The sequence below is a fragment of the Stenella coeruleoalba genome (genome assembly GCF_951394435.1).
Source record: "Stenella coeruleoalba genome assembly, chromosome: 21".
Taxonomy (NCBI): domain Eukaryota; kingdom Metazoa; phylum Chordata; class Mammalia; order Artiodactyla; family Delphinidae; genus Stenella; species Stenella coeruleoalba.
The window spans coordinates 8,549,798-8,572,818 of record NC_137167.1 but is presented as its reverse complement, the minus strand read 5'-3'; positions in this window follow the sequence as shown (position 1 = coordinate 8,572,818).

The window sequence follows — 23,021 nt, the reverse complement described above, 5'->3', positions numbered from 1 at the left end:
TATTACAACATACCCCCATCTTTTCCTAGCTCTAGATCATGCCCTTATCATCATTCGCTGAGTCTGTGGAATAATGTCCCAACTTGTCTCCCTGTATTTACCATTGCTAGAATACTGCATATAAACTAAAACATATCACTATGTCACTGCTTAAAGACCTTCGATAATTCCCCTTTGCTTCCAACACAAAAATCCATCTTTAGCATTGCGTATAGCACCTTCCAAATACGCGTCTCACCTAATGCCGTCTAATGTATTATCTTCACCATTCCTGTCCTCTCTTTTTATGATTTACTGCTGCTGAGTCTCCCTCTTCCACTTCAATTTCATGGGAGATGGCAGTATTTGTTTAAAATGTTTGTCGCCCTTCCTTGTGAGAGGCTAGGACTCCCCTACTTCATTATGTTGGGCTTAATCATGTGATTTTCTTTAGTCGGTAGAATGTGGGTGAAAGTGACAATTGCCACTTCAAGCTAGAATCTTTGAGTCACTGATTCATGTAACCATTCGCTCGTTTACCCTCTGTCATTAGGTTGGCATGTCCCACATGGGGGCTGCTCCTACAGGTTTTGTGCCAAAATAAAGAGGATGTGGGGCTTCCCTGGTGGCGCAGTGGTTGAGGGTCCGCCTGCCGATGCAGGGGACACGGGTTCGTGCCCCGGTCCGGGAAGATCCCACATGCCGCGGAGCGGCTGGGCCCATGAGCCATGGCCGCTGAGCCTGCGCGTCCGGAGCCTGTGCTCCGCAACGGGGGAGGCCACAACAGTGAGTGGCCCGCGTACCGCAGGAAAAAAAAAAAAAAAAAAGAGGATGTGGAACACAGCCCTAGCTAATTAACAATGAGCATTAATGTGAGGAGAAACCTTTATTGTTGTAAGCTATTAAAGTGTGGGTGCTGTTTGTTATGTAGCATAATCTAGGGAAATCAGACTAATATGAAAATTGGTGCCTCCATTTAAAGAAGAAAAACTAAAAAAAAAAAAAGAGAGAAAGAAAAACTAAAGCAGACAAATAGTGTATGACATCGCTTATATGTGGAATCTAAAAAAAAAAAAGAAATGATACAAATGAACTTATATACCAACGGAAGTTGACCCACAGACTTAGAAAACAAACTTACGGTTACTAAAGGGGAACGTGGGGGTGGGGAGGGATAAATTAGGAGTTTGGGATTAACAGATACACATTACTATATATAAAATAGATAAACAACAAGGACCTAATGTATAGCACAGGGAACTATATACAGTGTTTTGTAATAACCTGTAAGGGAAAAGAATCTGAATCACTTTGCTGTATACCTGAAACTAACACAACATTGTAAATCAACCATGCTTCAAAAAAACTAAATAAATAAAATAAATAAAAAGAGAACTAAAATATATAGCTTTGGCTTCTAGGCCACATAGTGGGGTTTGGTGAAATGAAGGAAAAGTGTTCTGTCATTATTCTTCCAGCCTCCGTTTTGTAAAACCGTCACCTGTATGAACTCCGGAGGCAAATAATATACCTAATGAATTTGTGGCTTTAGGGAAATAAAGAGAAAAAAAGAATGTTGGTAACATGTTTGCTATTGGCTGTACTTGACAAAGTACAGTAGGGAAAAAGTGAGCTCAGAAAAGAACCAATTGATTTACACAGAATTTTTAAAAAATATAAAAAATTCAGAACTTATGAGACTTGCAGAATTTGAAGACGTAACTGGCTGTCATTTCCAACTAGTAAGATATAAAATCTAAGTCTATGAACACCAAGGACCAGTTAATACAGACTAATGGCACAGTCCAAATTTAGGGTACTGCCAACAAACTTTCTGTTAACATTTCTGAATTGATAGGGAGAACCTAGTTAATTTTAGGCCCCAAAGATTTTATAGGTAGGAAGCAGGCTTAAAATGCTCTTGAGCCTTTAAGATGGGCACATTCTCCAGTGTGATCTTCAGGTGTAGCCAATGATGATAAAAGGAAGAAAAAGGACCTTCTGAAGAGTGGATCCAGAGGTCATAGACAATGATAAACTGAAGAGCTGTTCCTAGGTTATAGAACTTGGGCAAAATCAAGAAAAGTTTCAGATCTCCAAGGTAGGGACCCCTTACAACATCTACTCCGTGGAATTTTTGGATTGCTACTGAACAGCAGCCAATGGACGTCTCCTTTCTGCCTCTTTCCAAATGGGAGGGTCTATTTTAGTTACATCTTCCTGTTCCACTATTACGCATTGCACATATGAGGAAACATCACTTATCTTTGTAGTTTACAGGTCACTGAATGAAGAAGAGCCACATCTAGATTTAACAAAAAGGCTACCAAAAACATCCTAGATTTTGAGTCTAATTGAGACTTTTGGGTTGTCTCCCTTGGAAGGAGGGAGAGTGAGCGAAATTGGTGTACAAAAGTGAAGAAAGTAAATATTTGTGATCAAGACACTGACGTTTTACTTGTTTGAAATATTTGCTACCCCTCCTTTAGATGATTATATATTCCTTCATTGAAGTCAAGCCTGCCCATGTGACTTTCTTTGGCCAAGGAAATATGAGAGAAAATGAATTCTGTAATTTTCACAAGTAGCTTTAAGAGCCCTTGTGTCATTTGGCTATTTGTGTTTTTCTTCTCCCTTAAGACAGGCATGTCTTATGTGAAGGCTGCTTTTTCAGCCTGGGGCTTGGAATGAAGAAGACTAAGAGAGATGGCGGCCAAATGCATTGAACATTAATGTGAGCAAAACACAACCTACATTGAGGTTTTGCAATTTGTCATAGCATCCCCTATATAGCAACCTGACATATATACCCCCTGTGTGTTTGATGCTTTCTTTGTCTGAGACTCCATTCTTACCATTCTTTGTGTTCTTATTTCATACATATTGTTTAAGACTTAACTTAGTCTAGAAGGTTTGCTTTGGACTCCCAGGCTGAGAGAAAAGCCTACACTCGTAGAGACGAGTGTATACCTTTACTGTTAAACCCACCACGTGATATAAAAATGGTCAGTTATGCCAAGATAGGAAAGATGGCCTTAGTCTTCATGGTACTCCCCCCCGATAGCACCGTGCCTCTGATGGCTTTGTGGTGTGTCAACATGGCTAGGCTGAACTACATTTTCCAGAATTTTCTTTCTAGTGTATTTCCTGTTAGGGTGGGCCACAAGGGAGATTCTTGGGACGTTTGGGAGGCAGAAGAGCAGCAGCACCCATGTTGCAGCTTACACACATTGTCGACCTGCTGACCCACCTTGCTGGCGGGAAGCAGCCGCTGGGCCTGTAATTGTTCTACCTTCCCCTGGATCCTCCTACGGCCGCTTAGACTCCTGGACCAGGTGTGAGTGTGACAGTGTGTGTGTGTGTGTGTGTGTAGCTCTGTGATGAAGGGTACTGACTTCTATAAGATCTTCTTATAAACAAGGACAGAGGAATAAGACAGACATGGGAATCAGTCTGTTCTTATGGGGTTCCAGCTCTTCATGCTTGTGGATTCCAGTCTACCTGTGATCTTCCCTTCCTGACTGTCCTCTGAATTTCAAGTTCCAGCATCAGATACAGAGACAACATTCTTTTTTTTTTTTTTTTTTTTTTTTTTGCGGTACGCGGGTCTCTCACTGTTGTGGTCTCTCCCGTTGCGGAGCACAGGCTACGGACACGCAGGCTCAGCGGCCATGGCTCACGGGCCCAGCCGCTCCGCAGCATGTGGGATCTTCCCGGACCAGGGCACGAACCCGCGTCCCCTGCATCGGCAGGCGGACTCTCAACCACTGTGCCACCAGGGAAGCCCGAGACAACATTCTTATACAGACTTGACTGCTTAACCAGCTCCCTAAATTTCATTAGCCAGCTTTTTCTAACACACACACACACACACACATTATATAGATATCTAGATATATCTTCTACTCATTCTGATTTTCTGGTTAAACCCTGAGTGATAGAGTTCCTGGAACAGAGCTAATTTGTTAATTTTACTTGAATGTTTAAAAGGCAGTTCAAACTCATCATGGCCTGGAAATTTTTATTGTTCACCCAAATTTAGTCATCTCAGTGAATGGCAATACCATTTATCCTATTATACAACTTAAAAACCAGATGCTGACCCACCAAGGTCGTGTAACTTTTCTGTACTGTTAAACTTCATTGCAAGAAAATGAAAGAAAAAAAATGTCTTTTTTGGCATCTCCTTTTCCTCTATCCTCCACGTGCAATCCATCGCTAAATCCTATCAACCCCACCTCTTAATTATCGCTCAAATATTCACCATTCTCCATGTATACTACCAATAGCTTGGCCTAAGCTACTATTATTCCTTGAATGGATGACCTCAAGAGCCACCTAATTCTTCTATTTGTACATATTGTGCTGGTCATCAATTAGTTCTCTATTTTGTAATATAGTGATGTTTTCATACTGACATCCTGCTTAAAACAGTATAATGCCTTCCTATTGGTCTTAAAAGAGAGATCAAAATCCTTAACACATATAACAAAGTCATTTGTGTGCTGCTCTTATGCAACTTTCCATCTGCAGCTTTATTTTGTTTGACTTTCCCCTTTTTTCAGTTCTTTGAAAGTTTCACTCTCCCCAAACCAATCAACCCAGGGCCATTATACATGCCAGCTATTTCAACCACCTATAATGCATCTCCACCCCTGCCACAACCAACTTAACTTCTATCCTTTCTTACAAAATCAGAAAAATCACCACTTTTGATTGTTAGATAAGCAACATATCAACATTTGAAACAAGTGAGAAATTTACAGTACTGTCCCCCAACACACATTGACATTACGAAATTATTCTTTATGAAATTTTCTATGAATCACCTCTCCTGGACTGAAATTCAGATAACTGATTGGATTCTTAGATTGAAATTCAGATAATTCCTCTCTTGGATTTAAATTCAGATTTGCATGCAACTCCTTTAAAATTTAGCTATTGTTTATTATGACACTATCATATACGAACTTTTTGTGGAAGAGATTTTATGGAATTGAGCTTAGAGATAAAACCACATAAATGATCATATGCAAAATACTTTAACATGAACAGAGGGATTGGTGATTTGTATTTTCCTACACTTCTGTATGCTTCTTGAGGGCAGGAATGTGATTTTGTTATTCATTACTGTGTTCTGAAAGCACCCAGTACATTTTTTTTTGCACATGATTTATTGATAGATATTCAATGAATGTTTGGCATACTCAGTTTATTTCCAGTGTAGTACATCTCACAGTCTCTGTTTGTCTTTATTTGCTTACTTGTTCATTTGTTGCCTCCCACAAATAGAAGACAAGCTCCATGAAGGAAGGAAGTTGGTCTGCCTTGTTTATAGGTATACCATTAGTTCTTTCAACAGTGTCCGGCACTTAACAGATATTTGTTAAATGAATAAATAGCTTATGTAAAAATATCTGGCATTTAGTAGGTGCTCAATAAATTAAAGAATACATTTTGGGATACCAGTTCAAAGTGAGAGAAAATGTAGTCAATCTCCTTTCAAATCAGCTTTTCTTCCCTTTTATAGAGAAGAAAGTTCTATACAAGAAGAATATATTTCATGACTTGAGAAACATCCATCAGAAAAGTTGCACAGACATTGCTATTTCTCTGGCTTTTGACAAAATCTAATGTCGCATGAAAAAACATCTTGTTGAATGACACGAAGCATTTTCCAAAGCACAGGGGGTGTCTTAGAAGGTAGGTGTAGACATACCATCATATGATTACATTGTTCTGAAGTTTCATCACTTTTTCAGCTGAATGAATATGAAACCTAGAATATTCATACAGTGAAGATTGGCCATTGATGACCCTACAGAGGCTGCTCCAAGTTGCTGATCAAACATGGAATGTGGTACCTTCCAATCTCAGAGTCATTGGTAGGTGTCTTGTCTGCAATCAGGATTTGCAGGTGACGGTGTGTGAACTGTTCTCTGGTCATTGTTATTCAATGCCATCACCTACCATTATCTGCGATCTTAAATGGGCTGTCTCATCTATCAAACCTTCCATCCTATCCTCACAGTATCTGAGGGCAACAAAGCATGTAAAATCAGCACTTCACTCAGTCCTTGAGAGGATGCTACTTCTGAAGTGAGCATTCTTCCCTTCCCCACCACTCCCCATGACAACTTACAGCCCATTGTGCATTTGACTTTTGCAAATACCTTCCCCCAGGTATAATGAGGCCCCCTGGGGTTGAAAGGTGAAAGGGGTTCTGAGTAATGCCATTTCCTTTTCTGATCCTTCTTGCCTGAGTGCCAGGTGGAAGATTTAATATCAACTCTATTCCTCTGATGCATATGACAATATAATATCCTCTAATTGCATCTGTTATGGCTTTGTACAAGGAGGAGAAATATTCTTTACGGCAGGACTACAAAATTACACACATTACAACTGAATTAGAATAGGTTTCCTGCTTGTTAGGGAAAGGAAGAAACTGGAAATTGTTTTTGTTTTTATTTGGCATTTCAGGTACCGTGGGCCGGAGGGAGCTGGATTGGGTCATTTTATAGGTGTTTTAAAATACATGGCTCCTGGATATTTGAGAGGAATACCTCGGGATAATGATGCAAATGTTCCTTCAAGTGAACAATGAGGAAATCCATGTTACATCATTTTTAGTGCTCTTAAGGAGACAATCAAAGGGTGATTGAATCGCCTTTTTTAAACCAAAGTCTGGTTTGCTTTTTACCACTTTTATTCATCCAGAGTTGACCTGATTTGTGCTCAATCCAGGTAGTATTTAGTTAAGTGCATTTCATAGGTATGTGAAACTATCTGTCCAAATTTGACCATTTGCATGAACAAATCCAGTTAGAGTCCTCACACGTTCTTTTCCTTTCCCAAACAAGGTGCCTAACATTTTGTATCTGATTATACAAAAAAATCTATTAACTTGTATCTCTGAATAAACAGACACATACACACACAGAAATAATAACTTAGAAAAAGTTCTTCCTCACTAGCTTTGTTATTGAGTTTACTCTCAGCCTTCAGAACTACACAGAAACAATATGCTTGAGAAGGGGGAAGTACAGTTTATTTGTATCTTCTACTACTGCTTATTTGTATCTTCTTGGTCCTAACAGAGCTTATCAGTAACAGTATATGGAGCTCTAAATAGATTTCTCTTGGTCTTGATATGAAGCGTTAGGTTAGAACTAAGTGACAGAAAAGAATGTCAAATGTAACAAGTTTTACGAGTAATAATTAAAATCATGTTTTTTTGAGTCTGTGATGGGTGAGAACGTTAATTAATACTCTTAGAAAAATAGGGAACGATGACTTCACCCATCCTTATTCCTTTCCTTCATGTTTCTTAGCCATAACTAAAGAGTGAGTAAATAGCAAATTAAGAGCTTTCACACTCGAAATCAACAATTAGCTCTGTTATATAGTCCATTTGAAATCATTGGAAAATTGATAGGTTTCCCTGTATTCACCATAGCCAGACTATATCTATGATATCTAAAATGAAAATCTATGTCATTGTGTAAAATCCTTCAATGTTTTCCTTTTTCATCAAGACTAAAAGTACAAGATCACTTGCATGACGTGCAAAGCCTTTCTAATATATGTTCCTCCCCGAATCCACCTCTTGACTGTTGACTTTGCTGCTTTATAAAAGAAGTACAGAGACTGAGGTTCAGGCCTCGAGTTTTCATGTCTACTCCATGCGCAGGCCCAGATGAAACAATAAGATAAACTCAGTCTGTCCTTGGTGTTTTCTTTCCTTCCAGAATCTTACTTGAGATATTTCCCTATCACCTAGGTTCACCCATTCCATAATGAAGTCCCCACTTTCAGCTGTCAATCTGATACAGTGGCAACGGAGTAAAAGAGTCATAGACTTTTACAGCCAGAAGAAGAATTAGACTATCAGGCCCCTCATTTTCAGATGAGGTTGTCAAAGTCTAGAGAGCTAATGACAGTTAGTACCAGAGTCAAGATTAGAACTTATGTGTCGCAACTCCAGGACAAATGTGGCATCTGTTAAATGATGCAGTCACGTATGACCCAGCGCGACAATGGGGTTATGTGCTCTTACTAATTTTACTAAGTCAGAAAGATTTTGTATTTAGCTTTGTTCTATTTTATTTTATATTATTATTATTTTTTAGAAAAATTATTTTTCCTTGTGATGAGAACTTTTAGGATTTAGTCTCTTAACAACTTTCATATATATTGTAACATACAGCCATGTTAACTTTATTTACTAGGTACATTACACCCCTAGTACGTACTTATCTTATAACTGGAAGTTTGTACCTTTTAGCTGCCTTCATCCAACTCCCCCACCTGCTACTTCTCATAACCACAAGTTTGATCTCCTTATTTATTAGACTGTTGTTTGTTTTTGAAGTATAGCTGACCTATAACACTATATTGGTTCCTCTTATACCACATAGTGATTCAATATTTCTATACATTTCAAAATGATCACCAATGTAATTTGTTACCATCTGTCAGTATACAAAGATATTACATAATTATTGACTATATCCCCCACACAGTATATTTTATACCTGTGACTCACTTATTTTGTAGCTGAATATTTCTACCTCTTAATCTCCCTCACCTATTTCTTTCCTTCTCTCACACTCTCCCCTGGCAACCACCTTCTTGTTCTCTGTATCAATAACTCTGTTTTTGCCTAGTTATGTTTGTTCATTTGTTTTGTTTTTTAGATTCCACATATAAGTGATATCATACAGTATTTGTCTTTCTCTGATTTTCACCTAGCATCATACCATCTAAGTCCACCCATGTTGTCAGAAATTGCAAGATTTCATTTTATTTTTATTCTAAGTACATTTTCTTTATCCATTCATCTTTCAATGGGCATTTAGGTTGCTTTCATATCTTGGTTATTGTGAATAATGCAACAATTAACATTAACATAGCATGTATCTTTTCTATTCAGTATTTTTGTTTTCTTTGGGTAAATGCTCAGGTATGGAATTGCTGGATCATACGGTAGTTCTATTTTTAATTTTTTGAGGAACCTTCATACTGTTTTTCATAGTGGCTGCACAAATTTACACTCCTACCAATAATTCTCTTTTCTCCACAACCTTACCAACACTTATTTGTTGTTTTTTGGATAATAGCCATTCTGACAGGTGTGAGATGACATCTCATTGTGGTTTTGACTTGCATTTTCCTTGTGATGTGAGTTGAGTGACGTTGAGGATCTTCTCATGTGCCTGCTGGCCATCTGTATGTCTTCTTTGGATAAATGTCTATTCAGATCCTCTGCCCATTTTTCAATTGGGTTGTTTGTTTGTTTTTTGATGTTAAGTTGCATGAGTTCTTTGTATATTTTGGATATCAACCCCTTAGTGAATATATCATTTGCAAATATCTTCTCCCATTCAGTAGGCAGCCTTTTCGTTTTGTTGATAGTTTCCTTCCCTGTGAAATACTTTTTAGTTTGATGTAGTCCCATTTGTTTATCTTTGATTCTGTTTACTGTGTCTGAGGAGACAGGTCCAATGAGTTATTGCTAAGACCAATGTCTAAGAGTGCATTGCCTATGTTTTCTTCTAAAAGGTTTACGGTTTCAGGTCTTACATTTAAATCTTTAATCAATTTTAAATTTATTTCTCTCTATAGTGTGAGAAAATTGTCCAGTTTGATTCTTTTTTGCATGTAGCTAACCAGTTTTCCCAAAACCATTTATTGAAGAAGTTGCCTTTTCCTCGTTCTTTCCTCCTTTGTTGTAGATTAATTGCCCATGTAAGTGTGAGTTCATTTCTGGTGTATTTGTTCCATTGATCTGTGTGTCTGTTTTTGTGCCAGTGCTGTACTGTTTTGATTACTGTAGCTTTGTAGTATAGTCTGAAATCAGGAAGCATGATACCCCCAGCTCTGTTCTTCTTTCTCAAGCTTTGTTCTATTTTAGACCACAGATCTGTTGAGTACATTCACATTAGTCTTTCCCGTTTCTGCTAATAAAGTTTGAACTGCCCATTTGCTGTTGTTCATTATTCAATCAATATATAACAAATGTCTACCAGAAAGTGTACTAGGTACTGAAAATAAATAAATAGGGCAGGAAATGCTTTTGATAAGTTTGTAGTTAAGTGGATAAGGAATTGAAATAATCCATGTCTGATGGAATCTATATATTTTTTAAAATTTTCAATAGAAAATATGTGGCCTTATGCTAAACACTAGGATATAATTGCAGGCTTGAGGAAAGAGGAGAATCTGTTTTGAAAGGTAAGAAAGAACACATTAGGGGAGAATTAAAAGATTACCAAGCAGAGCTGAGATTCTAGCTGTGCTCTCTACCCTGGAACAGGAGAAGAGGAAAAGAATATTGTCTTTGTAAGGTCTAGTACATTGATAGCATAAGTCCAAGTACATTGCCAAAGTAAGCCCAATGTATAGTCAGGTAACAAAGGAATCTTTTAAAAGCCTGAGAGAATGCACTGAAATGTTTAGTCATGAGTTCCAAGCAAGTGAGAGAGGAAATGGAATTTAAAGGATTTCCTAGGAAGTAGAAGAAACAGGATTCAAGATCTAAACTCAGTAAAAGCTTCAAGGAAAAAAACAGTAGGAATTGAGAAAGGGGTGTGGTAGAAAGATAGGTAATTGTTGTCTAAGAGAGGAAGGCTTTAGAAGTTTGAGATGATGGAAAATTATGGTTCTGAGAATGGCTCATTGAGATAAGAGTAATGGTGAAATACATTTAAGGAGAGGAATTTACAGAAGCATACAACAGAGCACTGGATAGGCCATTAATGTGACCTGGACACACATTCAGAACATTAGGATCACAGTGAGTGATCTGGAAGTTGGTGGATGTTGACTATGAGGATGGGAAGGAAGTGCATTTATTGATGTACTGGGCACTGTCCTGGGCCCTAGAATATGAGGTCCAGGAAAGCTACATTCTAGTAGTAAACAAGTCAACAAATAAATAACATACTTTAAGGTAGTGACAACTGTTATCAAAATGAAGCAAGGTAATGGAATTTAGAAGGACTGAATGAGGGACACACCAGAAAAGGAACGTCTCCCTAGGGAGGTGGCATGTGAGCTGAGACATGAGAAGACAGCCATGCTAAAAGCTGGGGAAAAGTATTTTTGGAGGAGGTAAAAATGTGTATAAAATCCCTGAGACAGGAAAGAATTTGTTGTGTTTAAGAACGAAGACGGCCAGCATGGCTGAAATGTAATGAATGAGGCAGAAACTGATAGCAGGTAAGGCTCGAAAAGAAGCAAGGGTCAGACGTTTGGGGGCATGATTATCCATAATAAATAATTTAAATGTCATTCTAGGTTCAACTGGGACTCATTAATGGCTTTCAGCGGATGGGATGGAGCGATTATTAAATAGAAGTGAAATTCAAATAGAAGTGAAAAGTCATATTCTCCAAATGATAGGTAATAGCCAAGAAAGTGCTGCACCTTCTACTGGTCACAAGATATTGAGGGAGAGTAAAGGGAGAGAAGTGGGGAGACACGGGAAAATTAGGAGTCAGTATCTGTTTCCCATAACTTTATTGGATGTAGAGTGTCAAAAAATCAGTAACAATCAAGCCTTTATTCATGTATCTCAACAGTGCAAGCAGAGCCAGAAAGAGGCGTTGGCCCTCTTGTGTTCCATTTTCTCCCCAGAACGGCAAGGGGCAAGGGTCAGGTGGAAGGTAAGGGAAATCATCTCATTGTTGAGAAGCCCCAAACAGAAGGCTCTTGTCTCTGTATGGACCCATGTGCCGGGGGGAGGCCAGGAGTAGAAAGGTACAGAGTCAAAGTGGAAAAAAGTGTCCCAGCCCAGGCCCCTGGGAAATCAGCCTCTGAGTAGAGGTACCCGGGTTAGGCAGGCAGATATGCATATGGGCAAGGCTGGGCCAGGCCCAGATATTTGAGTCCTTGTGTGCAAATCTCTCCAGGAAACTACGGTGCATTGACTGCACCAAGTCTGGATTGGGGAGGGCAGTTTCTCTCTGTGAGGCCTGACAGGCAAAGCCTCATTGGGCCTAAAAGATCACAACACAAAAGATATCGGCCTGGAGCCACACTCCTCAGAGAGAAATCTATTTTTCAGTTAAGATGGAAAAACACATCTGAGATATGAGAGTGAGAAACAAAGAAGGAAATATTTAATGATAAGTTTGTATGATAGCATCTCTGAAATGTACCCTTCTGGGGGAGAAAAGAAAGCTGTTTGTGTTAAGCCCAAGGGTCCTCTGGATGTGGGACTCAGACTTTCTGTGACAGCTCCATTAAATGTCCAGCTTCTGAGGAAGGGACTTCTTCATCTTTGGTTCCCTGGCATGAGCCCAGTTCATGACAAATGCTCAATTCACAAGAGAAGAAGCAATGAGTTATGACTTTGGCCTCTGTAATATTGAGGATGGCTTTGGCCTCTGTAATATTTCTCCACAGGGTGGTCTTTAAAGTGAAATTAACAGGGTCACAAACTCAAATGCCTTCAAGAACCAGGCAGGCAGGTAAGATATGTGTAAGTCAGCCAAGTATAAGACATGGGAACACAGGTAGAGTGGTGAACAGTAGCATCTATCACCTGCCTAAAAGGCATTTAAATTCAATGGAAACAACACCAGAAACAATACTATGTGAACAGAAGACCATTCTGCTTACCTTTTCAGTCTGGAGGCTGCCACTGTAGAACTCATTACCCTAAAAATTAATCTCTAAGATCAGCAGAAAAATAAAGACTTGCTGAAATCCCAAGGTATCCTAAACTTCTCCTCTACTCATTAATTTCTCATTCATTCGCTCATTTATTCATTCAACAGCTATTTTTTGAGTGTCTACCTTGTATTATTCTAAGTGCTGGAGATACCACCACACAGAACAGAGGAAAATTGGTGCCTTCAGAGGTTACATTCTAGAGAGGTGAGACAGACAATTAACAAAATAAATAATATGAGGTGAGAAGATGATGGATGATACTGAACATCAGATAAGAAGAATGGAGGAAAATACAGCACAGAAAGATAGACGGGGATTGCAGGGGAGGTAAGACAGGAAGAGGTTTCCATCTTAAATAGAATTGCTGGAGAAGACCTCACTGAGAAGGTGACAGAGAGAAAAGGCCAGAGGCGAGGGGGCAAGCTATGAGAGCCTGCAGGAAAAAGGTTATGCGGCTGAAGAAACGGCAAGGGTACAGCGTTTGAAGATGGAAGAGTGAGGGGCATGTCTGAGCAGCAGGAAGAAGGCCAGTGTGATGAAAGCTGAGTGAGTGAGGGAAGGAGTGCTAGGAGATAAAGTTAGAGAGGTGGGGGGCACCAGCTCAGGTGTGGCTTCCTGGATTATATTGCAAGTACCTTGGTTTGTGAGCAAAGAGAATCAGGAAGCTGATGAAAGGTTTTGAGCCAAAAGCGATGAAGAGATCTCACCTATGTTTTAACAGGATGATTCTGATTGTAGATAATAGATAATAGATGGATGGGGACCAAATTAGTAGCAGAGAGACCAATGAAGAAGCTATTAAAATAATCCAAGAAAGAGATGATGATGGTTTGGATTGTGGTACAGGTGATATAGGAACTAGTCAGATTTGGGACATATATTAAGGCTACAGCTGATGAGATTTACTAATAGACTGGATGTGGAGTGTAAGAAAAAGAGGGGAGTAAGGGCAAGGCTAATTTTTTTTGAGCAGTTTTGCTGTTTGGCACTAACCAAGATGGGGAAGATCTAGAAGGAGCGTATTTGGGAAGGAAGGCAGATAACGTGTACAGGTTAGTGCAATTTAAGTTTGAGCATACACTCAGCCCTCTGTTATGGATGCGTCTGTACTTGGAACTTTAGCCAGCCGGTAGCAGCCAAAAGCCAAGAGACAATGTCATTCCCTGTGTCTTATGTCATCAAAGGACCCAGGCATCTGCCCATCAGTGGAGTAACTTAAAGTTTACCCTATTCCAACTGCTTCTCCATGGCTGATGGAAAGGCTAACTGTTGTCAAGCAGATCTGATATTTTTTTAGAATGTGTTTCTTATTCAGTAAGAACCTACAACATGCTTACTTTTTCCCTATACATAAGGTAATTTTGTCCTCTATAATGTTCGTATGTACTGCACATAGAAGGGAATGTACGGTAGCTTCTGTTGCTACATCTACCCCAAATCTCCACACCCCACTTACACAAAAAGTGAGCAACTATATTAGCTGACATATGCGACATTCAAGGACATAGGTAGTTGCAGGCACAGAAACAACATCTGCAAGGTTAAGGATAAATAATACTATTTTAATTTTTGCTTTTCAGAATATTACTGCTCTCTGGATGGCAGAGAGTGTGCTGAAGTGAAAAGCACCCTGGACAAGATGTCTAGAGATCTGGATTCTGGTGCTGACTGTGTGATATTGCACAAAGCATTTCTCATTGGGCCACATGTGCAAAAGGGGAGGGAGAAAAAAGAACTAGATGACTTCTAAGATTCTTCAGCCTGAATAGTATGAGAATAGGCTAGAGTTTGACTACTCCTAAAGGTAACCTATGCATTTCAATAAGGGACTCATGGGGCTCAAAACCACCATGCATGTTGGAGAAAGCATCGGACAATTTTGTTGCCAACATAGGAAACATTTTAGAAACTAGGTATCCTTTTTTTGCTTTCCTTGGATTAAATCACAGAAGTTTGCCCTTAATTCACTTACTACTGTGACTGGTTGGCCTTATGTTTCTCTTGGATGCTTGCTCTTGGTCAAGACGAAGTGGTCGTCCTGGCAAGCAGCCAGGTCCAGATGTTTCTCGGTCCACAACAGTGCCCTTGTTACCTGTCTGCAGTAATCTGCTTGCTTACTTCTTCTCAAAACCCAAAGTCAAACAAACAAAACCAAATCCTGTTTTCAGGAACGAATTCGATGAATGCATTCACCACTAAGTGTCACTGTGGTCACTGAACAAACAAACAAGCAAATAAAACTAGGCAGGGATAAGAACCAAAAAAGCCATGACTACCTCCTGGTTGCATTTGGAAGTCAACCGCCCCCATTGCAGAGAATAGGTCTGGGCTGTGGCTGAGGAACACTGGGATGGCAAATGGGATAGTAAAAATGTTTAGGAGACTGTACTATCTTGCCTCAATTTACAAAACAATAATGCCTTATGTCATACTTTGTATGTTTCCAAACTATGATATTTATATTCTTTCACTTAATAGCCCCCAGAAACTGTGCTAAAGGGGATAGTAGCCCTCTTTTAGAGATGAAGAAACTGAAGCCATGAAGTTCAACCTATGAGTACTCAGTTTCATTATGGTATATGAGGCAATCTGTGCTAATAGACCCTTAAATCCAAGTAGCTTAATATATAAAACTTTCACATTCACACAGAGTTCAACGTATATGTTTGCAATCCGGGAGAGGCATTCCACGGGGCCATTCAGGGGCCCAGCATCCTTCCACCTGACCCTTCTCTAGACGATCTTCACAGTGTCTTCTTCATTCTGCAGATAGGGGAAGAGCAAGTTCATTTTTATGAGCCAAGCATGCAAATGGAAAATATGACTTCCACTCACATTCCATGATTCCATGGGCCAGCACTCAGTAGTATGGCCGCTTTTAACAGCAAAGGAGGCTGGCAAATGTAGCCTAGCTTGTGGCCAGGAGGGAAATGAGACCAGTTTTGGCGAGCACACGGCAGTCACTGCCACAGTCAGTAACAGAACACAGGATGTGCCGTCACAGGGTGCTCTTTCCATTGGACTAGTCACTCTTGACCGCAGTCGCTCCTTGCCCCAATTTTAGATTTAGTTTGTTCAATTCCTCAGCATAGGGAACATCCCTAGAAGAGAGGGCATATTCATAAATTCCATTCATTTCACCATCCACCAAGTCATTCTAAAAGTCACAGCTTCTCTCAGGAGGATTTCAGAAGCAGCCAGAAAACAGAGAAGCAAAATTAGCTTTGACAACATCTGGGAATTTGAGTTCCGATGGGGACACCTCAATGCCGTAAGTTTGTCATTGCTCTGTTAAGTTTTGTGATCATAATTTAATACAAATTCTAGCAAGGTGTTTTGCCCAGTTCTGTGATTTTGTAGATAGGAGCTCTAGTAGGTGAAAGGGAAAAAAGTGCCCCCCCTTTGCTATTTTAGTCCCAGTACCCACTTTGCTTCCAGGGAAGTGCAGGGAACCCACAAAGGGAGCCCCAGAGCAACTGGGTAACTGCATTTCTCACTTTCCCTGGGTTTCTGTGTTCCCTGCGCTCCTCCCAAACTGGAGTGTTTCCTCCCTGTGGTCGCTCATCTGCTTTCCAATTTCAGGTCTCATGCAGGTGTGTGTAATCTTACCCAAGGCTTTCTCTAAACAGAACTTTCTCCTCATTTGTGACTTGGCCAACTTTGTCTTTCCTTTTCACTGACTTTTAAGAGCTCTGGGACTCAAAGAATGAAAGTAGGGTATTCAGATGAGAAGCAGGGTAGCAAGCCACAGGAGGAAAGTTCACATATATATTTTAGGCATTTTTCAGGAGGAACCAACTTGTCTTTACCATAGGTGAGGACCCTTTCAATTTTCACTCGCCTTGGGCAGCTGGGCAAGTGATTATCTGCAAAGTCAGATAAGATTTAAGGAATTTGGCCTTTTCTTTTATTGGCTGCAGAGCCCTGAGTCCTGCTCTGGCATTAATAGTCTGTTATAAAAGTAAAGGAGGAGAGAACGTTCCCGCCTCCGTCATACGGTGCAAAGCAAGGGAAGTCTCCATAAGCTCCTGGGACTCCGCTTTTTATGGGGTCTGTCAGGCTGGTTTTTTTTTTTTTTTTTTTTTTTTTTTTTTGCGGTACGCGGGCCTCTCACTATTGTGGCCTCTCCCGTTGCGGAGCACAGGCTCCAGACGCGCAGGCTCAGCGGCCATGGCTCACGGGCCCAGCCGCTCCGCGGCATGTGGGATCTTCCCGGAGAGGGGCACGACGGCAGGGGGACTCTCAACCACTGCGCCACCAGGGAAGCCCGGAATTAGAAATATTTTAAGGTAAGTTATTATTTCCTAATTTCCAGAGGATTCAGTCTCAATCGAAATGATGATTTTCTCTTATTTGCTTCAACTCTGGATTGAAAAAAATCATGCCTTCCCCAGGAGATTCATTACCGTATGAAAGAGTTGGGGCAGAGGGAAGAGTCAGAGTAGGATAAAGATGTTCCAAAATATGAAGGTCTCTGGAACAGGCCTTTTTATGTTGTCTCATGGTGTGATGAGTGTAGGAGCTCCAAAGTGATCAGACAGTAAATTTAGAGCCAATAAAAAGGAGACAGTTCACAGGGCATGTATCTTGCTTGCAGGAATCGCTGGCACGGAAGGTCAAGGAATTAAATACTGGAGTTGGATTTATATTAGAGCTGACTGTTTTTATGGCCAGTACAACATTTATTGGTATGCTAAGATAAAGTTAAGTCTGCGCTTCGTGGTGGGGAAGCAAAGATTACCTCTTGAGAGTTCGGGAGGCGTCTTTCCCAGAACCCCTCCGCATACACACCTGGGCAGTCACTTAGTTTTCACTCCTCGCTGGGAGTTATTAGAAGTTCAGAGAGTATTCGATGAACCTATGGGCTTTAAAGAAAAGGTGAGCGTCACTCTGAAGCTGTCACATTTTCCGGGGTGCCTTGCCCAAGCATTTTTCATCTTTAAACAATTTCTCTCAAGGCAGAACTTAAGCTTTAGTTCTGTACCTACATCTTTGCATAGTCAACGGCCAATATCTCAAATTCTCTAGCTCCTATTTTCTTCTTTAAAAATGAGGTGTCGTACATTTTAGGGGTGGATGGGCGGTTGGATTAGGCTAAGGCTTATAATCTGTTGTTCTTGAAGTATATCCTCCAATCCAGGGCTCAACAATTCATGACCATTTTAGAGGGTAGTGCTGGTACCATGTCATGTTGACAATTAGCCACACTGATAATTCAGTGTTTGGGGAAGGCACAAGCAATTTATGCTTTGGATTTTCACAGAGACATAAAAAGGTGTCACCACATGGTTGATTACTGGTTATTTTGAGCCTAGTGTTTCACAGCTTGAGTTAACTGGATTAGAAATGGTTGAAAGGTGAAGGCTAAAGAGGAGAAGGGTAGCCATTAGTGAGTAGATTCATGTCATGGAAAAGATAACTAGCGTTCACATCCTGGCTTTGCCACTTAGTCTCCGTGTGTCTTTGGCCAGTGATTCCTGTTTTGATCTCAGCATCTTTCTTTATGAAGTGGGGGTATTAAACATTAACTTGGACTGCTGTGTAAAGAATAGGTTTAATGCATGGTACTCAGTGGGGACTGTTTTGTCCCTCAGGGAGGATTTGATGATGTTTGGACACGTTTTTCGCGGTCACTATGGTGGATGAGGTAGGTAGATGTTACTGGCATCTAACGGGTTGACACTGGCACAAGCCAGGGATGCTACTAAACATCCTACAATGCTCAGGGGAGCCTCCCATCCAACACCCACAAAGAATTATCTAGACCAAAATGTCACTAGTGCTGAGTTGGAGAAACTGTGGACCTAATTTATGTAAAGCAACTAGAATCATACCCAGCAGAAATGAAGACTGGTAACTGTAATATCCTGAATTGTGTCCCCTCAAATGTATATGTTGAAGCCCGAGGCCCCAGTATCTCAGATATAACTGTATTTGGAGAGAAGGTGTTTAAAGTGGTGATTAAGTTAAAAGGAGGTCTTTAGAGTGAACCTTAATACAATACGACTGGAGATTAGGACACAGACAGACACCAGGGGCACTTGCTCACAAAGATCACGTGAGGACACAGTGAGAAGGTGACCATCTGCAAGCCGTGGAGAGGGGCCTCGGAAGAACCAAACCTACTGACACCTAGATCTTGGACTTCTAGCCTCCAGAACTGTGGAAAAATAAATTTCTCTGGTTTCAGCCACACGATCTGTGATATTTTGTTATGGTAGCCCTAGCAGACTAATACAGTAACAGCTATTATTATCCTTATTATTAAAAAGTAAGCATTTGATTTGGAAAAAAATTACCACAAAACTCAGAACTAGAATACCAACTCTGTATTGCTATTTTAATAGATTGTAGCCACTTTAGAAAAACAGTAACTTAAGATGGTTAAAGCAAATTAAAAAATGGAAACGCTTAGTTTACAGATGTGGCAAAGTGCAGTATTAGCAGGACTCACAGCAGTAAGACTTTACCCAAACAGGGTTTACACAGGTAATCCTCTCTGAGTACTTATTTATATTTTTTGAGCCCGAACTGACCAGGATCTGATGCCATGAACCTCACAGGTGTCTGCTGCTGTCACAGACTCCCGAGTGGGTTCTGCACAGGGCACAGAGCCAGCAAATGAATATTCTTATGAAAAGCTGATTTTCTGGTCCCGAGCGCTCTGTGGAACCCTAGTCCTGATCCAAATCTGGGCATCTGCTGGGCATGAAGATTCTTTGTGCCTTGCTATGCTCTTCATGGTCTTGTCCCCCAGCTCACACCTTCATTTGGAATGCTAAGTTCTTACTGCTCTGATGATAAAAGCCAGAAAAGGCATGGAGGCTAGAGTGTTTTTCCTGAAGACTAGAGCAGAAGTTGCCTGACCCATGTTTCCCTAAACATCCCCTTCAGGCCTTCTCGTGACTTGTTCCTTCCAAAGGGAAGTTGATCTCAGACATCAGGCAGAAGCGGGGAGGATGTCACTAACAATTAGTGAACATTAGGTGATGGTTTTATGAGGACGAAGCATGGCTGCTGTCACCATGTGCTTTTATTCCATTAGAAGGAAGTGGTAATTATGTGAATGCACGGTTCAAGAGGAGAACATAAAACATGTACCAGTCTCACTTCCATTTTGCTGGAGACAGTGAGTAGAGATCATTTAGGGCAGTACAAAGGCTAACCATACGGCAATCTACGAGAATTAAAAAAGGCATCCCTTTTGGTAGGTACGTGGAACACTCATATTCTTATAAAAACCTGCCTCTGAAAAGTTTGGAAAAGATTGCTTTTGATTCTGATAGGCAGAGCCCAATATGCCAGGCTGGCTGAATTTCAGTCCTAGAAGTCCCCTCCTCCAGGTGTCCTAGTGCCATTCAGACCCTTTGCTGCAGTGCTTGAACCTGGACAAACGTCTCCACGAGCAACAAAATGCAAAGAAACTAGGAGGACTAAAAATAATTGCGTGCATGCACAGTTGGGGCAAATTCTGGACAACAAGATAAGAAACGACCAAAAAACCTCAACTGCCACTTCTGAAGAGCTGGGAACAAAAACAGGGTGTCGGGAGCAAAAGTAGGTACTACACGTGCCCCCTACACACACCACCACCAAAGGGGTGGGCAAACCATCTAAGTAGCCCACTGGTTGGGGACCCCTGGTATAGATGACTATCTAGGTTTTACTTAAGAAGACTAAAATGTTTATTTCAGTCTTTACCAAATCCAGCAACTCTCAAATTTTCTTTTCATGAGAGAGCACTGGAATAAATTGTATAGTTGCAGTAATACAGTTAAATGAACTTTTGAAAAGAGATGAAGGAACAAAGATGCTAAAATTTGATAACAGAATTTAACAGAATTTGTTAACTGTGAAAATAGAAAAACAGGTCACATAGCAATACAAAAATTAAAGATTTGAGGTTACCCAAGTCCTGGTCCAAGACTGAGCTGGTCCGCTTATTATTTATGATCTTGGACAAGCTACTGAGTCTCTCTAAATCTTATTTTTTTCAACTCTAAAATGCAAAGATGATATTTAACTTACTGAGTTCTTGTAATAATTGGTGAGAATTATGTAAGCTACCTCGCGTGTCGTATGTAGTACTGAGCAGTGAGGTAGCTTGAAAAAATGCCCCTCTTTGAATCCACAGCATTTGGGAGGTAACTTCGCTGTGGTACTGTCAAACCATAAGTCTAATTCGCCACGTGGTGAATTGAGACTCTGCCTGTGATTTGCTTTGGGTTAACAGTTATTACACCAGTTTTGAATCAAGGCCCCTGCTTGCTTTCTTGGACTCTTGTAACCACATGTAAACATGCCAGTGCTAGCCTTCTCGAAGGAGACAGAAACATAGCCCAGTCACGGTCATCACTCCATCCAAAAGCCAGACAACCCTAGCAGCAGCACAGCTTAGCTAACATGCATTTGACTGCAGAGGGAGGCCAGCCAAGGCCAGAGAAAACAGGAGATGAAACGGCTTACATTTCCAACCCACAGGATTGTGAACCAAAAAATGCGTGTTGTTTTAATCCACTGTGTTTTGGGATGATCTATCAGGCGGCAACAATGAACTGATACAAAGCAGTATTTTTATTAGAGTGTTTAAATGATCAAGGACATTACCTTAAGTTAAAACAACTCCAGACATCGTAATTTTCTCACGCACAAAAAGGAGATCAGGGCTTCCCTGGTGGCGCAGTGGTTGGGAGTCCGCTTGCCGATGCGGGGGACGCGGGTTCGTGCCCCAGTCTAGGAGGATCCCGCGTGCCGCGGAGCGGCTGGGCCCGTGGGCCATGGCCGCTGGGCATGGGCGTCCGGAGCCTGTGATCGGCAACGGGAGGGGCCGCGGCAGTGAGAGGCACGCGTACCGCAAAAAAAAAAAAAAAGGAAGGAGATCAGCAGAATTTTCTTTTTCAGAGTATAGAAGCATCTTTACACAAAATTTTAATTTGTCTCTGAAAGTATTATTTTTGTCCAAAATGTTAGGAGGTAGCAGCAATAAACAACTACAGCAGAGAGCAGGTATAAATGATAGCCAATAGACTGGTCATACACGGCTATTTCTTGCAAAGTCTTTTAAAAAAATGTTAACAAGGATTTGAAAGAGCAGAGGAATTATTGGAGAATGATTTGATGATACTTTGCAGATATTAATTACTCATATTCACTCTAACATACACACCCCACCCACACACTGAAAACACCCCCTCACACCCCCCACACACACTGAAAACACACACCACACCACACCCCCACACACACACACTGAAAACACACACCACACACACACCACACACAGAATCACTCCCCGTCACAGCTTTTCCAAGGGCAGTTGGTAGATTACAGTCCTCTTTACCCTTCTCCAGAAAACAGTATCAGCCCCAGGCCACCCATTGTCCCCAAATGTTTTCTGTTTAGTCCTAGTGTCAGAAACAAGTCCATTTATCCTACCCGACACTGACCTCTGCATCTTCAGATGAGATCTGACAGAGTACAGCTTGGCCCCTGCCTCAGACTGAGACTCTAGAAGGAAGCTGTGCTGGGCCTCCATGCCAGATGTCTGCCTAATGGGCAAACGGGGTCTGGTTTGCAAACAGAGACGGAGACTCTTGAAAGCAGTTTGCTTTGGCCCTCGCTGGGAAACCAGAGTCCAGACATCGCAGAGGATGGAAAAATCAGGTCACATGTGATGAGAACTTGAATAGAAGCAACTGTTGCTTTTTTTAATCTGTGTTTATAGATTTTTTTTCTCTGTAGAAATAGCTTTCGAGAGCAGCAGGCATGAGAAAGTTTGGCAGACGAGAAAGTTTCTTATTTCTTTTCAGCAAATTCTTCTTGGATATATCTTTGGCTGAAGCCCGGACCAAAGGCACCTATCAGTTTCACCTGAGGTTTTGATAAAAAAATTGAGTTACGAAAGAGAGTTAGGGATTGCAGATCATCTCAAAGTCAAATCCAAGTAATCCACATAGGGAGATCAAAGAGAATGGTTGCCCAATTATTCTACATAGTCATGAAGATTTCACGAAAAAATTAAATTATATTTACTTTGAGGGGGCAGAATATAAAAGATCAGAGAATTAAAGCATCTTAGATATTCAGTATGCCTTAAAGAGCCCAGCATTTTACAGATTAAGAAACTGAGGTCCAAATACCTGAAGCTGCCTAGCAAGTACTTTCCCCAGAAAAGCAGGTCAGTTTAGAGATCTGGGGTTGTACAAAGTTAATTGTGTAAACTGGAACATGGCATATTCATGTCTCAATATTTCCTTAGAGAAATTGGCAAATGCAATTTGTGAGTTGTAGAAACAGCATCTCAAATTTTCTGCCCTCACCCACTTTTCATTTCTAGCGACAACACCTGAATATTCTGAACA